The sequence below is a fragment of the Aricia agestis genome, chromosome 8 (assembly GCF_905147365.1).
Source record: "Aricia agestis chromosome 8, ilAriAges1.1, whole genome shotgun sequence".
NCBI classification, from domain to species: Eukaryota; Metazoa; Arthropoda; class Insecta; order Lepidoptera; family Lycaenidae; genus Aricia; species Aricia agestis.
In genome coordinates this window covers 6,778,525-6,799,083 of record NC_056413.1, presented here as the reverse complement: position 1 = coordinate 6,799,083, position 20,559 = coordinate 6,778,525, and the positions used below count along the sequence as shown (strand labels likewise).

General features: G+C 35.2%; 1 protein-coding gene across 1 annotated transcript in view; it reads right to left on the bottom strand.

Annotated features, from left to right (window-relative positions):
- LOC121729334 (extracellular sulfatase SULF-1 homolog) overlaps nt 1–20,559 on the bottom strand; it is a 111,505-nt gene that overhangs the window by 51,687 nt on the left and 39,259 nt on the right. The gene's annotated exons all lie outside the window — the stretch shown is intronic.

Below are 20,559 nucleotides of genomic sequence, written 5' to 3'. Positions count from 1 at the left end.
ATATGCGATAATGCGATGCGTAAACATTTAAATAAAATATTAATCATTGAGAAGATCTCAAACTCAATGTAAGTATATCTAAATAACTGCTATGGCTGAACGCTTGAACATTTTTTAACATGGCCGCAGAATTTAATATTTATTTTTGCTCTCAAAGTTAACGGTCTGGCCAAACAAACTTTTGCGCAGAATGTTCGAGAGTTTAAGTTATAATTAATTCTTATATCAACAAATGGGGTTGCGGTAATGTTTTCAAAGTAATTAGCTATACGGGATAATGTGTGTTTCAAACACGTTTCATTAAATTTTGAATTTTCTGACACGTTCAATTTATCTACATAACGTTTAACTAACTGTTGCCCGCGACTTCGTCCGCGTGGACTTTAGTTTATAGTAATTGTTCCCGTAGATCGATTGTGTCGTTTACGCGCAAATCAGAAAAGTATATTGTGTGGGAACCGCACATTTTTCCGTGACAAAAAACATTCCATGTCCCAGATTCAAATAAGTATCTCCTATCTCCATGCCAAATTTCATCAAAATAGATTAAATAGTTTAGGCGAGAATCATAAAAGTTTATTGTGCGGGAACCGTATATTTTCCGGGATAAAAAGTATCCCTTGTCCTTTCCTGAGACTGAAATTATAGCCATACCAAATTTCATCAAAATAGATTGAATAGTTTAGTCGATAATCATAAAAGTTTATTGTGCGGGAACCGTACATTTTCCGGGACAAAATTAGTATTCCTTGTCCTTTCCCGAGACTCAAAGTATCTCCATACCAAATTCCATTAAAAATAGATTGAATAGTTTACGCGCAAATCATAAAAGTATATTGTGCAGTAACCGTACATTTTTCCGGGACAAAATGTATCCTTTGTTCTTTTTCGGGACTCAAAGTATATTTAAGTATACCAAATTTCAGCAAAATGGGTCCAGCCGTTTACGCGTGATGTCGTGACCACGCAAAATATAACGTTCCGCGCAGCTTCGCCCGCGTAAATTAGATATTTCACAGACAAATTAGTCCACAAAATAGCCTATGATCCTTCACGTGGTCTACTTCTTATCTGTGCCAACTGCCAAATAACAGAAAAATTGCTCCAGTAGTTCGTGAGATAAGCCCTTTCAAATAATTTCTCCCGTTTTTTTCCACATTTTCCTCTATTTCTTCGCTCCTATTGCTCCTAGCGTGATAAATATAGCTTATAGCCTTCTTTGATAAATGGGCTTTTTAATACTGAAATAATTTTTCAAATTGGACCAGTAGTTCCTGAGATTAGCGCGTTCAAATAAGCCATTTTAAATAATTTCCTCCATTTTTTTCACATTTTCCTCTATTTCACCGCTCCCATTAGTCGTAACGTAATAAAATATAACCTATACCCTTTCTCGAGTAATGGGCTATTTAACACTGAAAGAATTTTTCAAATCGGACCAGTAGTTCCTGAGATTAGCGCGTTCAAATAGGCCATTTCAAATAATTTCTCCCGTTTTTTTCCGCACTTTCCTCTATTTCTTCGCTTCTATTAGTCTTAGCGCAATAAAATATAGTCTATAGCCTTTCTCGATAAATAGGCTATCTAACACTGAAAGAATTTTTCAAATCGGACCAGTAGTTCCTGAGATTAGCGCGTTCAAATAAGCCCTTTCAAATAATTTCCCCCCGTTTTTTCCACACTTTCCTCTATTTCTTCGCTCCTATTAGTATTAGCGTGATAAAATATAGCCTATAGCCTTCCTCGATAAATGGGCTATCTAATACTGAAAGAATTTTTCAAATCGGACCAGTAGTTCCTGAGATTAGCGTGTTCAAACAAACAAACAAACTAACAAACTCTTCCGCTTTATAATATATATAAGTATAGATATATCTATCGAAAACGAATACAATTTGGTCGGCGATTCTATAAGGTTGGGTTGCGCCAGAGGCGTGGTTAAAGTTAAAGCTATGGTTATAGTTAAGGCTAATTTAACTTTAACCTTAACTTTGACCACAGAATTTGACAGAAGACGTTGCTGGTCCGACAAGGCTTTATAAGAACGTGGGCGGGGGCGCTGCTGGTAAAGGAGAACTGTCAAAATGGCGTTTTTGTTTGATGACAGCGTTAGTTCCTTTTTTCGCCACGTGCATTTAAAGCCTTGTCGAGCTCTATGGTTATGGTTAAATATGGCGTCTTGATGGCGTCCATTTTAAACTTTAACCAAAGGTTTAACATTTAGCATTGTAGTTAAAGTTAAAGTTACAGATATAGTTAAAGTAAATTGGTGTAACCCACCACCCACCACCCACCCTTAAGAAGCGAAAAAAGGCGAAAAAAAAAACGTGTAGTTAGAGGTTCTGTTTTTTTTTCTTAAAACTCCAAAAATTCGTTCTCAAGTACTAGTAAATGTAAAAGGAACCGCGCTAAATAGTCAAAATATTATGTAAAACGGGTTAAATCTTGCCGCGGTACGAAAATTATAATGTAGGTCACGACGATTGTTTTATAGCTCTTTAATAGCTCCGGGGCTGAGATACCTAATCTAATATAGAACAAAGGAGCAACCTACATTGTAAGTGATGAATTAGGTCAAATATAAAGGACTTACTAGTGCTGCTGTAAGTATATCGTTTACACGAAACGGGGACACGATTGACGATCTATATCCGTACTTTTAATATTATAAATGCGAAAGTGTGTCTATCTGTTACCTCTTGACGCCCAAACCGCTGAACCGATTTTACTGAAATTTGGTATGCAGATACTTCGAGTCCCGGGAAAGGACAGGTTACTGGTGTAGGTTACTCTTTATCCCGGAAAATTGTACGGTCCCCACGCGATAAACGAATTTTGGCGCAGCGGAGTTGCGGGCGGCGTCGCACGGGTATAAAATATATAGTGTGTAACAAAAATAAGTGATAATACTTTAGGGTGGGTACGTGTTCCTTGTAGAGAGCTCACTGTAAAAGTAGCAGCTCTGAAAGACGAAAAAAAATTCACTTTTGTATGGGCAAGGGCCCGAGCGTCACGAGTTTCCCCATACAAAAGTGAAAAAAAACTTTGGTCTTTCAGCGCTGCTACTTTCACAGTGAACTCTCTACAAGGAACACGTACACACCCTAAAGTATTATCACTTATTTTTGTTACACCCTGTATAGCCACTGAAAAAATGATTAAAATCGATATGATCCTTCACGTGGTCTACTTCTTATCTGTGCCAAATAACATAAAAATTGCTCCAGTAGTTCGCGAGATAAGCCCTTTCAAATAATTTCCCTCGTTTTTACCACGTTCTCCTATTAGTTTTAGCGTGATAAAATATAGCCTATTACTGAAATAATTTTTCAAATCGGAACAGTAGTTCCTGAAATTAGCGCGTTCAAATTAGCCCTTTCAAAAAATTTTTCCCGTTTTTTCCACATTTTCCTCTATTTCTTCGCTCCTATTAGTCTTAGCGTGATAAAATATATCCTATAGCCTTCCTCGATAAATGGGCTTAATAAATCTAACACTGAAAGAATCACCAAAATCCGTTGCGTAGTTTTAAAGATTAAAGGGAACAAAGGGACATGAAGGAAAAAAGCGACTTTGTTTTATAATATTATGTATAGATAGATATAGATTTACTACGTGACCCGTGCTTCTCCCGTGTACATGGAAATTCCCTCGTTACACGGGAAGTGCTGCGCAGTGCCAAACAATTACCGCGTAGTATTTTTAGATATTATGCTCGCTCACGATTCGCCACTCCAATGGGCGAAAATTCATTATTTCACCAACTTCCTTAATTCGGCCTCATTTTAAGGATCCTTGTTTCTCGTTAAACGCTGCAATACAATAAGCGGAAATAGCCACTTGCTGATGTTTAAGTGTTTACAAAAATGTGTCTAAAGTCTAAAGAAAAAGACTTTTTGGTCCAAAAGTGGTGATGATTCGGAGACAGTGACAGGCTTTGGTTGTATCTCATCAAGTTATTCAACAGTGGATGGTCATTACATCATTACTCATGAGTAATGATAGACGAACTTTGACGAGCCCTTGAAAATAATTAAATTCTTCATTTTATCCCTTAAAATGCCTTAAAGATAAAATAAAACCTTAAACCAATAGATTGACTGGCACACAGCTTTTGCCTTCCGAAGTTCGTATTCTCTACAAATTAGTTATTTTTATTATGATACAGCTAGATATATCTACTGCTCTAGGCCAAAGGTTATAATATGACTATATTTTGGCCTAGTCTCTCTTTTCTTACGAGGGTTTCTTATAATTTATTTCTAAGAAATAAGTTCATGCCATTACGTTGTAGCTCTAAGAAATGCTCTTCCAAAATTTGCTGAATCCAAACTAGTGTCTAGTGTGTTTATCTGTCAGTCTGTTACCTCTTCAGGCCTAAACCGCTGAACCGATTTTGTTAGGCGTGTCTGCACGCCTAGCAAAATCTGTTCATCAATCAAAATCGGTTTGATTTCCGAGAAAGTACATGGGATACTTTTTATCCTGGAAGAATGTAGGGTCCAGCCCTAGTAGACAAGTGGCAAGCGATTATCGTAAACACTAACAAAATGTATGCGATTTGACATTTAAAGTCATCGCTTCGCTAGCGAATACTAATGTCAAATCCCATACATTTTGTAGCGTTGGCGTTGGCGTTTGCGATAATCGCTTGCCGCTTGTCTAGGTCCTCTGCGCGATCAACGAATTTTGGCCAATGGAGTTGCGGGCATTATCTTTTTTTTTTAAGGGGGCAAACGAGCAAAGTGCAAACGGGTCACCTGATGGAAAGCAACTACCGTCGCCCATAGACACTCGCAACATCAGAAGAGCTGCAGGTGCGTTGCCGGCCTTTTAAGAGGGAATACGCTCTCTTCTTGAAGGTTTGTAGGTCGTATATTGTAGGTCGTATAGGTCCGGAAACACTACTGGTTCCACTCTGTATAGAAATTTCTAGCAAAATCAGCGGGGCTAAAATCGTCGCTTTGAAGAATCATGATATGAATCATAATATGATTCATTTTTCTAAAATCGCAAAATGCAACTCTGCTTGCAATTCATTTCTGTATTTTTGTACTGATTTGACATTTGTCAATTTGACAGTTTTGACAATTCATTTGCTGAATTCATTCAGAGGAATTGCTAAATGTGACCATTTTAGCCCCGCTGGTGTGTTCGCCCTAAAGCTATTCTGATTTCGTGATGTACGGCTCTAATGATGGAAGCAATTTGGCCGGTAGCGTGCGAATGTACCACAATACTTGCGGTGATGGGCTGAGAACGCACGATTCCACTTACACCACTTCAAACGATATACTCAATAAGAGCATTTCATCTGCATTATCATCATTTAAGCTCAATAAATTAAAAATAAGCGAACATGAAAAGGTGGAGGAATTTTTTCAAAGTTGCAATTTTTTGTTTAGACAAAAATGTAACTAACACGATGTTTTATTCAGTTGATACCTACATTAAAGTGTGATATTTTCATTTCGACCGACTAACATTTTTTTAGTCTTCTTAAAAAATAAAAATCGGCCAAGTACGAGTCAGACTTGCGCACGAAGGGTTCCGTACCGTTATAGAGCAAAATTAAGCCAAAATTGTGTTTTTTGTATGGGAGCCCCCTTATTTTATATTTTATTTTAATATTATTATTAAATATTATAGTACACTTATGTAACTAAGGATTTTGAAAAAAAATCAAGTACCTACCTGTTGCCATTATTGATATACTTAATATGTAGAAAAAAAAGGCCAAAAAATCACGTTTGTTGTATGAGAGCCCCCCTTAAATATTTTTTTTTGTTTTTAGTATTTGCTGTTATAGCGGCAACAGATATACACAATCTTTGAAAACTCCAACTCTCTAGCTATTACCGTTCTTGAGTTACAGCCTGGAGACAAAGACAGACAGACAGACAGACAGACGGACAGACGGACAGACGGACAGACGGACAGACGGACAGACGGACAGACGGACAGACGGAGAGACAACGAAGTCTTAGTAATAGGGTCCTGTTTTTACCCTTTGAGTGGAATCCTAAAAAAGAACATTCGAATTTCGAAATCTTTCCCGCCTCATCTCTTAAGTTGACCAAGATGGCGCGTGAATTCACAATACTATGAATTTAGCGATGCTCCACAATAATCCAATTGCACTTACTTGAAATAGCATTGAAAATCAATACCATTGAAAGCCACGTCCATTTGAGCTTAGCTAAAGCTCATTATGCGATTGCTGTGCTTGTAATACTTCATAAACCTGCTTAATTCATAAAGGGACTTTATAAAATGGGTTCAGAGTGGTTCAAGTCGTATTGTCGGTCTTTACAGGCTTGAATAATAAAAATTCATTTCAATATAGTGGTCAAATTCACATTCTAGTTTTCACTGAATCATGAGAGCATAAAATCTTTTATATCAGGCAAAATATTTATTATGATCTTTGTCCACGATTCAAGTAAGTATTCGAGAACACTTCTGAAGAAAATTGTTTAAAAAAATCGGCCAAGTGCAAGTCAGACTCGCGCACGAAGGGTTCCGTACCATTATAGAGTAAAATTAGGCCAAAAATTGTTTTTTTTTTTGTATAGGAGCCCCGCTTAATGTTTTATTTTATTTTAATATTATTAATAAATATTAAAGTAAACATACAACCAAGGACTTTGAGAAAAAATCAAGTACCTAATATAGATTATAGGTCTACCAGAATCTGATGGCAGTTTTTGACAGCAGATTTACAAAAATTCATATCAAGGATATATTTGCATGTTTAACACACAGAATCAGCCGCCATAAGAAAAAAAGGGATCAAAATGTCTTATTCCAATTACCCCGGTATTGCTAGATTCAATTTATTAACCGACTTCCAAAAACGAGGAGGTTATACGTTCGGCTGTGGATATGTTTTTTTTTTTTTTATGTATGTTCAACGATTACTCCGCCGTCTGTGAACCGATTTTCAAAATTTTTGTTTTGTTGTATAGGGTATTATTCCAATTTGGTACCATGTTCAGAAAAGTGGTGACCTGATGATGGGATCCATGAGTAATCGAGGGAACTCCTCAAAATTCCAATGAAAACATGTGATTTTTTTTGGTTTCATATGAAGTATTCCAGGCATATGTTACCGAAAAGTAAGATTTTGCACCAGGATATACCATGGTTAGAAGGTGGTGAACAGAACTCCTTACTCCTTATAAGTACATGTTTGGGGGTTTCGGCGTTGTCTTAAGAACTGAAAGCATATACTACTATGCAAATTTCATTAATCATCATCATCATCACCACCATTCCACCAATTTATATGGAAACATATAGTGATTTCAATATTTTAAGAAGTATCCTAAGCATATGCTACCAAAAGGCAAGATTTTGCAATACGATATACCGATGGTTCCGAAGGTGCTAAGAGAACTCAGGATTCCTTATAAATACAAGTTTGGGGGTTTCGGAGTTGGTTTAAGAACTGAAAGCATATGCTACTATGCAAGTTACATTCATCATCATCATTATCACTACCACCAGTCACCACACCATGAATTATCTAGGTAATTATAACCCTTATTATTGGTAGGTACTTTTAATCGTCTTTAAGAACGAAACCCGAATTATTCGAATGATTTACAAAATTATAACGTTACTAGCTGTTGCCCGTGCCCGTGGACTTCAGTTTATAGCGCGCGATGTCAACAAAATTGGTGTCAAAAGCTTTTATAAAAAAAACCCTGGTACCCCTTAAATCAAAACAGCTGTGCAGTGTGCACATAATATTTCAATTTTCTAATAAAACTTTATATTTTATGCCAAATTTTTAAGCTTATTTAGCCTCCCAATTACACAACTTTACCCATAAACTATTTATCATTGATATTTTATAGGTTTAAGGTTACGTCACTGCATAGATAAAGTACTGATTTATTAAATAACGTAGAATAGAAATAACAATCGAAAAAAAAAAACGAATATCGAATATAAGATAATACCACCTCTTATAGAAATACTTTTGGGCAAGTGTTAGCGCGATGTAGGAGACGCACGGCGCCATCTATTATGCATTTTTAGAACTAACTTAATTTTAACAAATTTACGCATTTTCACCCCCTTACAACGCTTTTTTCCAGTAAAAAAGTAACCTATGTCCTTTCTCAGCCTTTAGACTATCTGTATACAAAATTTCATTACAATCGGTTCGGTAGTTTTGGCGTGAAAGCGACAAAACTACAGCGACAGACAGGCAGACAGACAGACAGAGATACTTTCGCATTTATAATATTAGTATAGATTTCAATGTAAATGATTCGATCTTGGTGTTTAAGTTACCAAGTTAGCAATTTGATTATAAGATCTATAAGGTATTCTCCTTAAAATTTATAAGAACGATTATAGTTATATTTGAGCATAATATTATATTATGTTGAGCTGATGAGTTTACACTCATGGAAACTCATCAGCTCAACATAATTACAGCTTAACAGCTTATTAAATATTATGACTAAAAAGAGTGAAATTATTATTTTAAAAAATAAATTAAAACCGACGACCGTCTTCAAAATAATGAAGATTGTGTACATATAAATAGTTAAGGTTTAGGAGAGTTATGCATAAGGCACATTAAAGAGTAAGAATTATTTAACACTTTTTTGTTCATTATAAATTATTATTGTTTTTACCCTGGAAGTCGGTTTTAATTTTTTGTTAAAAATAATAATTTTCTCACTTTTTGCCATCAGATTCTGGTAGACCTATACCTGTTGCCATTATTGATATAGAGCAAAAAAGGCCAAAAAAAAACAAGTTTGTTGTATGGAAGCCCCCCAGGAAATATATTTTTTTTTTTTTTTTAGTATTATGTATATCTATTGCCGCTATAACAACAAATTGTTATAGCGGCAATAGATATACATAATCTGTGAAATTTTCGTCTCTCTAGCTATTACCGTTTTCTTGAGTTACAGCCTGGAGACAGACAGACAGACAGACAGACGGACAGACAACGAAGTCTTAGTAATAGGGTCCCGTTTTTACCCTTTGGGTACGGAACCCTAAAAAAACGAGTCCATGAAACGACGAAGACTTGGGGCCTGATTTCATAATTCGAATGTCCTTTCGACGACTCACTCGCGAGTAGAGACTGTATTGTGGTCATAGATAATAATAATTCTTATGGAATATTCAGTAGATAATCAATCCTCTAGCCGCTTACGCATGTAGAGAGAACTCTCGTGCACGCTTGACGCTGCCGTCTGCACGGACCTTTGACATTTGTATAAACACTGGCGTTCCATTTACAAAATGTGTTCCACTTCAAGTGTTCTCCAAACTAGATTTTAGTTCGAAACTCAAACCGAGTGTTTCGCACGTTCGTTATTTTTAAGCCATGTTTCAGAGTATTTATCTTTTCAATGGTGTTGTTGATTGGTTGACTTTTAAACGCAAGCCAATCAAAAGAGCTGGTGAATAGCTGCTGTCTTAAAACCTCAGAAACCGGTCATTAGAGTTTATTCCTAAATCAAAAGTTGAGTATACTTACTTAATTTTTAGGGTTCCGTAGTCAACACGGAAGTCAGTGTGTGTCCCCCCCTACTACCAGCTAAACGGTTGCCTCTGAAATTTTTTAAAAAATCACGGGAGTGGGAAATATGTAAAAGGAACTTTTCGTTAAAATTCCTTTGAACGTTACTGAGACGATGTTGTTAGTAGTGTAAAATACGTGATAAATGTACATTCATTGACCATACAAAAATTATCAAAAACTAGCGGTACTACGGAACCCTATATCGCGTGTGGCCCGACACGCACTTGGCCGGTTTTTTATAGATTACGGTCTACTTTTGAGTATAGAGTGCTTATTAGGTAAAATCATATTTAATATTGTAGTACGGTCTATCGCACGGTAGGTAATATATTAAAATATTATAATAATTATTATTTATGTACAACTTGTACAATCTTGTAGGGAGAGTAAATTAAACACTTATTTCCCTCAACACTCCCCCTCTGGCTCGTAGCTGATAGAAGAAGGGAATGTCGAGCGACATCCCTTTATATATCAACCCCACCATAGGTAGAGGGCGTGTCTCTTTATTTATCTATACACTACAATTTATCTACTAGTTAGAGTCTGGCTAGCGAAAGATGAGACTGGCTTTTTATTCCAAAAATGATTATGGTAACGTCACTAACGTCATTGTCACCTATAGCATCTGTTGTTTATGTGTCAAAGTGAAAAATATTGCTATGGTTTACGTGATTTTCTAATTTGCGAATACTGCTTTTTACTATGATTAGTAAATACGAACAAAAAAGAAGTGAAAATAATGCAATTTTTAAATAAAAACAAGATTGTTTACATAAAATATCCCAGTGCATTGGTAAGTACAGGTAAAAGATTTTGATACTTTCAATTACAAATAAGTAATTAAAATAATTATTATTAATCATGTAATTGAATTTATTGTTTTGCAGGTAACATGGATGATGCAAAGGATTCAGCAACTTATAATATCAAGCATAAATAAATTAAGAGATATGTTCCAAGAAGAATGTTTAAAGACAAAATCAGTTCCTTGATGAGATTTCTTCTTTGACCGGTAAGACCCTAACGTTACAAAAAAAATAGCTGAAAGCAACCTTGTTATTGAATGCTAACTTTATTTATGAACATATTTTCAGATTGTGTTTGTACCCTAAAAAGGATTAAAAAAGAAGACCAAATAAATAAAGGCGTGTGGTTACGGGAGTTTGGCTGGGAGGTGTTATTAAAGCATCCGCCGTATAGTCCTGACCTTGGACCTTCAGATTTCCACCTGTTTCGGTCGCTGCAGGATTCCTTAGGCAGTGTCAGGTTGACATCACAAGAAGACTGCCAAAACCACTTGTCGCAGTTTTTTCATCAGAAGCCCCAACATTTTTATAGCAATGGGATCGTGTCCCTACCAACAAGATGGCAAAAAGTTGAATCTTTCGAATGCTTATACAATATTTAAAATACGAAAAAAATTCCGCAACCTTTGATTTTCTGTGTTGTTTTTTCATCTCCCCTTAATCCTTGGTTTTTAATTAACTTGCAAGGGGGGGTTATTAGTGTCAGGCATGTACAAGTATGCATTAAATAAACATATTTGAGTATTTAAATCAATACAATCTATGATGCTTGCGAGAATTTGTGCTAATACACTTTTAATTGCATAATAATATAATATAGGAAATTATTTAACATTTAAATTAATTATATTTAAACTTAGGAACAGTAGGGACAATTTAGTTTAAGAAAATGAAGATAATTGTTTGATTAAAATTTATATTATATTTTGTAATTTAATTCATGATGTATGGTGAGTATTAAAGAAGAAGTTTTAACACTCCGACAAAAACATGCAAGAGTTTTCGTCAAAAACAAAACATCATAAAATGTATTGCAAAATAAAATTTAAGTAAACAACAACAATAAACTTATTTTTCTTGAAATGAGTTATCCAGACTAAAATATAATATTATTGTCATAAATAATCAAGTATCAAAACTATAATTCCGACTATAGACAAGGTTGCCATACGTAGGTTTTTTAAATTTGCCGCCTTTTTCCAGTCTCATCTTTCGTTAGCCAGACTCTAGTAAGGTGCATTGGGGTAACTTCGGAAGAAAAAAAAAATGGGGATATTCCGAAAATGGCAAATAATTACCAAACAGAAAATAATTTTGAGCTCTGGCTACATTAACCGAGACGCCAATTTAATCACCTCCCCCACTTCCTTTCCCTCGAGCCGTCAGCCGGCAGTGTATGTGCGCTAAGTTCATTTTTTCGCACCAAGTGCAATTTTATGATTTTTTTGGGATTATCGAAATTATCGAAATTACTCCGTATTGTTTTACACAGAAATTAGGTAAGTTACGTAATATTTTGTTTGTTTTAAAGAAGCTTTGACGTTTTTTGCTTTCCTAAGAATAGGTTATGTTGCTCTAGCTATGATTTTTAATAAACATTCGAAATAACCCCAGTGGGGTAAATTTGTTAACGAAATTTCCCCAAAAATTTTTCATAGTCTTTTACAGGGGTGCGCAACATAATATAATATTCCGATTTGATGGTCCTAAAATATTGATTGTTCTATTTGTAGGACAAGGTTACTCTTGAATTATATAACTATAATAACCTATCATTATACAAAAAAACAGCTTATTAGAGTACCGTTTTAGTTCACTAATCAACAAAACTTAGTTGACTACGGAACCCTAAAACGCACCCCTAACCAGCTGATTTTCTGTATATTGATAGGTTAATAGTTCTATCTCTGTTAGCTACCACTTTCGTTGACTTTTTTATTGTTCTTATTCTATTTATTTCTTTGCTCCAAATGTTGAGGACATCTGCATCCCCGATGGGGTAATTTCGAAAATTTTTCGGTACAAAACTTAGTTTGGTGTCTTCTATGGATTGTATGCACAATGTTTTTGTATGGGGTAAAATAGAATAAAAATAAATATGTGCCTTAAATGTATTATTACATTAGGTCGTGTTTCGGCTGATATTCGAAATTACCCCTTGAGTATTCGAAATTACCCATGAAAAGTAGAAATAGGGTTATATTTTAAAGGGGTAGTTATATCAGAATCCGTAAATACTTTTGAACTAAAAATATACAATTCACATGGAAATATGTTTATTATAACTAAAATGTTACAGTTATAGGTAACAATATATACAAATTCGTCTTCTACACTTGAAACAATGAAACAATATACTCACTCTTCCAAAAACTTTACGAGATTGCCCCAATGCACCTTACTTGTTAAAGTATTAATATTGACTCAACAGAAAGCTTATGTAACTTAATAATTAAGTAAGGTGCATTGGGGTAACTTCGGAAGAAAAAAAAAAAAGGGGTTATTCCGAAAATGGCAAATAATTACCAAACAGAAAGTAATTTTGAGCTCTGGCTACATTAACCGAGACGCCAATTTAATCACCTCCCCCACTTCCTTTCCCTCGAGCTGTCAGCCGGCAGTGTATGTTCGCTAAGTTCATTTTTTCGCGCCAAGTGCAATTTTATGATTTTTTTGGGATTATCGAAATTACCCCGTATTGTTTTACACAGAAATTTGGTAAGTTACGTAATATTTTGTTTGTTTTAAAGAAACTTTGACGGTTTTTTGCTTTCCTAAGAATAGGTTATGTTGCTCTAGCCATGATTTTTAATAAACATTCGAAATAACCCCAGTGGGGTAAATTTGTTAACGAAATTTCCCCAAAAATTTTTTCATAGTCTTTTGCAGGGGTGCGCAACATAATATAATATTCCGATTTGATGGTCCTAAAATATGGATTGTTCTATTTGTAGGACAAGGTTACTTTTGAATTATATAACTATTAACCTATCATTATACAAAAAAAAACAGCTTGTTAGGGTACCGTTTTAGTCGTTTTAGTTCACTAATCAACAAAACTTAGTTGACTACGGAACCCTAAAACGCAAACCTAACCAGCTGATTTTCTGTATATTGATAGGTTAATAGTTCTATCTCTGTTAGCTACCACTTTTGTTGGCTTTTTTATTGTTCTTATTCTATTTATTTCTTTGCTCCAAATGTTGAGGACATCTGCAAATTTTTCGGTACAAAAATTAGTTTGGTGTCTTCTATGGCTTGTATGCACAATGTTTTTGTATGGGGTAAAATAGAATAAAAATAAATATGTGCCTTAAATGTATTTTTACATTAGGTCGTGTTTCGGCTGTTATTCGAAATTACCCCTTGAGCATTCGAAATTACCCATAAAAAGTAGAAATAGGGTTATATTTTAAAGAGGTAGTTATATCAGAATCCGTAAATACTTTTGAACTAAAAAATATACAATTCACATGGAAATATGTTTATTATAACTAAAATGTTACAGTTATAGGTAACAATATATACAAATTCGTCTTCTAAACTTGAAACAATGACACAATATACTCACTCTTCCAAAAACTTTACGAGATTGCCCCAATGCACTATGCCTAATAATCGAGACGAGTTCTGAACGGTACGGTGTAGGGCTGCCACATTTTTTCTACAAATCCAAATAAAAGTAAGTTATTAATCTCAGTAGTCGGAAAATGGTATAAGAGAGGCATCATTCTAAAATTATTTAATCCAAGGAATTAACTTAGTTTATCTCAAAGTAAATTCGTACTGTAGTTGAAATAATATTTATTTACTGCTGGCAACCCTGGTGCACGAAGGGTTTAATATCGAGCTGCAACTTAATGAATGTCAAAACAAATTACAGACGTCCTGTGTCTAGACATTTACCCGGTCGCAGGACCAGTTGGGCCATTTATCTTGACGCTTAATTAGAGCGAATAAACTCACTAATGGACTGATATTGATATTCTAAATTCAAATTTGACGTTTCAAATTGGGAACTGTACGCAACGACTACGCACTGTGTTTTTTATGCGTGCGAAATGTTGACAGTCGTATTATTATTAAGTATAAACAATCTGACCACGCTTTACATTTTAAAAACTTTTTATTTATTGATCTACTTACTTAAATAAAATATTACAATATACTTACTTACAAATCTAACAATAAATATTATATTGTCTTTCTGTAGCCCTTTTAGGTAAGCTTAAACCGCTGAACTGATTTTGATGGAGATATTTAGAGTCCTGAAATATAGTATAAAAATAAATAAGTAAACTTTTTAATAAGAACACAAAGCAGACTTGTAATTAAATATAAGTCATAACTGACACGTTTTCCTACGAGCATGTCCTCAAGGCCCAGATCGTGATGTGCCTGAGATGAGGCCAATCAGACCACCAGACGGAGGACCCCACACAGAAAACTCACGTCTCATTTAATGGATCTTAAAGTGTAAACCAGACTCAATTAATGAGTTGGAAGGGGCTGACTACACCTACCGAGTAGATTGGCGAGACAGCGCTCCTGGCCAGGGATGTGCTTGGCCGCGCGAGGGCCGTTTCGCCACTCTAGTAAGTATACATATAATCAGGTCCTAACTCCTAATAAGAATTCTTCAATCTTTTTATGGAGTAGGTAAAAGGAGGGCTATTTAAAAAAAAAATAACATCAAAGTCATCAGTACAGAGCTGCAGAGTTACCATCGTAAATCGTGCTAAATCTGCGGGGCTAAAATGGTCGCTATGGAGAATCATGTTATGAATCATAATATGTTTTTTTTTTATCTCAAAATGGTCACTGTGCTTGCAATTCATATTTCATATGTGTAATAATTCATAATCTGACATTCGTCAGTATAACAGTTTTGATAATTCATTTTCTGAATTGATTTGAGAGGAATTGCAAAATGTGATCATTTTAGATCCGCTGGACTTTGAAATATATTTTGAGGTACAGCGTATAAGTAGGTACACAATATTTCACAAGCCAAGAAGGAAGGTCGTCAATTTGTCAAAAACGTCTCATATAACGAAAGCCGTTCTTAAATAAAACAAAAAATTATGTAACTCATTAGTTTTAATTTTTTTATATTTAATTAAGTACTTAATATTCTTAGGGTCTGTTTCACGACTTTCTGATAAAGTACCGAATAGGCTATTCACAACTTTTTTGACAGATTCTCCATACTAGATCTGTCAAGTTAATTGCTGGATAGCCTATTCGTCACTTATCAGAAAGTGGTGCCCTTACCCTTTAATTCTGTTATTTCTATTTAATTTATGTTATCAATAGTCAGGCATCAAAATCAAATAATTAGGGTTCCATACCCAAAGAGTAAAATCGCGAGACATCGATGTCTGTACGTCTGTCTGTCAGCCTGGAGCTGTATCTCAAGAACCGCTACAGCTAGACTTCTGAAATTTTCACAGATTGTGTATTTTTTATTATAGGCTATCCACCACTTAGCTTGACAGATAAAATAAGGAGAATCTGTCAAAAAAGTTGTGGATAGCCTAACCAGCAGTTTATCAGGAAGTGGTGAAACAGGCCCTAAATCTGATATGAACTGATACTAGGGATTAATGAATAATTCGCGATACCGCTAATGAAAACATCGCGTGGTTGCGAACCGTTCACTATAGCTGAGCCTTGTTTAAGTTATTGTGGTCAGTTTCAAGCCAGTGCGGCGTTTAATACGTTAAGGCAGGGGTTCCCAAACTGTGCTCCGCGGCGTGCGCCGTGGAAAGGCAAGAGGGGCGCCGTGAGTCGATCCTCCATCATTATCCATAACCACAAATATTATAAGTAAAATAAAATTATAATATGAATTATTATACAAAGCAGGCATATGATTACTTATTTGTTTATTAAGTATTATTTACTTCCTTAACCTAACTATAATTATTAAAGGTGTTTATTTTTGTATATTTTTGTAATAGCTAGGTAGTGTAGGGCGCCGTCACAAAATATTGACTTGTAAGTGCGCCGCAGGCTGAAATTAAATTATTTAATTTTAGTCCACGTTTACGGTAATATATCTGTAATTGTCTTTGGCTTTCCCTTATTTATCCCTACATATTACAAAAACAGCAAAAAATAAAAATATTAAAATGTTAATTCCTTCAAAATACTTACAATATATTATGGCAAATAAATATTTTATTGATTGGTCATTAAAAGTGCCGCGTTGAATTATCAATCATTTCGAAATGTTATTAGAAAATAGAAAATATCATTTGGTCCGTGAAATTCGACACGTTATTCGTGTCACGTTTTGTGCAGTGTCAAATTGTCGATTGGTTTATATTTATATATTCAGTCTATGGAATATAGCAGTGTTTCCCAACCTTTTTCCTCCAAGAACACCTAGGAAATCAGGCACAGTTTTCACGAACCCTCTTATTAATAAAATAAACAGCAAAAAAAACGGATTATGTATGGTCCTAGAGATGACACCGCGGACCCTCATACATATTATACTCGCGCACCCCCAGGGGTCCGCAAACCACAGGTTCGGGAAACACTGCCATAGAGTACAGAAAAAAGAGCAGGGTTTCCAAAGTGTGGCACGCAAACTTCTAAAGGTTTGCAAATAATCGGTTTGCGACAAGGTTTCTGTGACGTCTTGCGACTCTTCCAGCTACTTTGATAAAATTAAGCAAGACAGAGATTCCCAAACTTTCATGCTAAGCGGCGATTTTTGTACCCTTTTTCACAGCCTACAACATAATCCATGTTTTGGTTTACGTCTTCACCCTAAAACCGCTGAATCGTTTTTAAGGAAATTTGGCATGTAAATACTTTAGATCCTAAGTATGAACATCTAAGGATATTCATTCCCAGGATCTAAAGTATTTATTTATTTTATTTTATTTCTTCACAAAGGCAAGACATTACAAAAACAAAACTCGGTGTCACAAGAACCTGAAGGGTTTGTTCTTACACCGGTGCTTCCATCTTCAAATGCTCATACTATTACAATTTACAGCTATTTAAAAACCTTATTAAACTATATCAGTTCATACAATTACTAATTATTTTTAATACAAAAACCGTTACGTACAATTATAGATAACTCAATCATTATTCATTCATACACAATAATATGAAACCATTATAATATTATACCATATTTGGGAAGTAGATGGAAAGGATCTAATTTTGTTGAGGAAAAATTTACGGTTTCCTCGCAAAAAACTAATTTTGGCGCAATGAAGTAACGGGCGTTATCTAATAATAATATTTTCATTTGAGCGTGGTTATAGATCTCTGTCGACTTTAACAGCGATAAAATCAAAAGTTTGAGAAACCCTGCTGTATATAGACAGACTATTGCTATTATAATGCAGTTCCCAGTACTGTCGAACTGTTTACGTGTCCTTGACCCTTCTCGGTAATCTGCGCTGTATCAAACGTGTGCATTTACGTCAAATTCGCTTTAGCAAATGTTTGTTAGGTACTTGTTTACACAGCAATTTATCTCGGAGCTTTGAGATCTAACACAAATATTGGCACATAAGTGTTTAGACTTTAGTCGGGTTTAAGACTTAGTTTAAGCGACATAGACGCTAATATGCAAATACATATTATATTATCCAGTACTAATTTTATAAATGCGAATGTGAATCTGTCTGTCCGTCTATCTATATCTATTCTACATTCTATATTTATATACGAGTATATAAGCCCGGCCGCACATTGTCCGAATTCTGATCAGAAACAGTTGAATTTCGCCGGACCGCCCGCGCCACCCCGAATCCGAAATATCCTTCCGGCGAGTTCGAGCCACAGAGTACTTTTTTTTATATATGGTTCGAGCTCACTCGGCTCAGTACAAAATGTAAGAGACAGCGCGGACGTTCAACTGTTTCGTATCAGAAATTTCGGACAATGTGCGGCCGGGCAAAAACTCAAGGTGACTGACTGACTGATTGACATAGTGATCTATCAACGCACAGCCCAAACCACTGGACGGATCGGTCTTAATTTGGCATGCAGGTAGATGTTATGACGTAGGCATCCGCCAAGAAAGGATTTTGATAAACTCCAACCCCAAGGGGTTCAAAAAGGGGATGAAAGTTTGTATATAATTATACTTCTTAAGAGGATACACCAGGCGCGAGAGAAATTGAAAATAGGTATTTAAATATGTATTGCTGTCTCACCAATCTCAAGTCTCCCACCGCAGAGCGCGATAGAGACAACACGACAAAAGTTCTAATAAAAGAATAGAAAATCTTCGATTCGTTGTCCGCTGATTCCTTCTCCAAAACTTAACAGATTTAAGTACTTTTTTCATTAAGAATTAAAGCAAGGCTTGAGCTGTGTTCCTATGTTTTATTTTTTTTTTGTATATTCTAGCCAGTTTTGTTTTCTGGGTGTTTGAACACAGAGGAAAATATGGCCATTTTTTTTGGGTTTTTGGACGTTCTTATCTTTTTTAATAATAAAATTATGAAAAAAAAGAAAACATAGGGACATGCTAATAGTGGCCATAGATATTCAAGAAAAAAATCATAACTCTACCGGCATTATCCAGGGAGGAAACAGGGGACAGCGTTTGTATGGAAAAATGGCGGTGTGGACTCCTTTTAAGAGGGCGACTAACTCAGAAAATCAAACATCATTTTTCTCTCTTCACACTCACGCCCGTCTTTCATATGCCAGGTGAAAAAGACGACGCGGAATTCATCGCCAAATTAGTTTTTTCTCAATAACTCGATAAATATACAACATTTTAAAAATCCGCTAGGTCGATCACTCAATGATAGAATATTATACAATGTGTTAAAATATTAACTTAGTTCAATACACGGTTATGGCAATAAATGAAAAATTCGTGAAAATTAGATGCATCTTTGTGATTTTTTTCTATCGAGAAAATTTTAAATTATAGCGAGCAAAGCCGCGGGCAAAAGCTCGTTTAAGTATATATGTAAACTCTTCACGCCCATACCGCTGCACTGTACCGATTTTGGGGTTTGGTATGCAGATATTTTGAGAGACGAGAAAGGACATAGGATAGTTTTTATCCCGGAAATATGTACGGTTCCGATAAACAAATTTCTGTTCAGCGTATGTCAGAATAATAAATAAGAGTCTGAACTCAAAACTCAACAAGGAAAGTGTACTAAATCTTTGAGCCTAAAGCGTCCAGTGAGAGTTGAGAGTTGAGACGAACAGCATCGCATACGTGGTTCGAGCACAAGTCACGATTCTCCAAAGTCCTAGAAAATACCGGCTGACGGACGGACGGATGGATTTCATGAAGAATCGGCATAATAATATGCTACAGGTCAATAATAACTGCCACAATATGTCTTCAAAAGATTGAATATAAATTATTCGATAAATGTCGGAAGGATCGTTGTAAAATATTTATGTTGCAAATGTTCGAAAACTCGTAAAGAAAACAAATCGTTAATTTCAACGTGTCAGTTAATCGACATAGTGTCATTGACCCTAGATTTTAGAACATCAGATTGGTATAAAAAACTCCATGACTCAAATTTTACGATAAAAATAACATTAACAATATATTATCATAGGTATGCTAATATTTTTTGCCATAATTAATATTAGTTATTATAAATAATAATTTAACTATTTAAATAACTTTACCGGATTTTACTAACTTATATTTTTTTCATTAAATAGCCTTAGTCCGAAAAGCCAATAGCAATAAGCAATAAACCGCCAGGATATGTTACGCACAACTTAGACCCCGTCGAGTCCCCAGACCTCTGGGGGTCTGGAGTCTGGACCACTTTGGGAATTACTGATCTGTCTGATCTAACGCTGTCTCTTTTCGCAAGCTCGCGCTCGTGTATTCAATATGTAGTTATATTTATTGTGGTAACTGTATGTATGCGAGTGAATTTAATTAGGAGTTCAAATAGGTACCATCGAAGAAATTGATTCATAGGCAGTTGACAGACCTACGTCATTTGGACGGATTATTATTTGTGATCTGTCGGCTGGGTTTGACATAATATATCACACAACGAGACCAAATTACATATTAATAATGTCCGCCATCTGCCTATGAATCAACTTCTCTGATATTTTATTTGGTCTGTGCTCTGATAGTACATAATTATTATAAAAATAAAAACTATATCAGTCCAAATTTTCATGTGCATAAATTTAATCAGCTATGGCAAACTT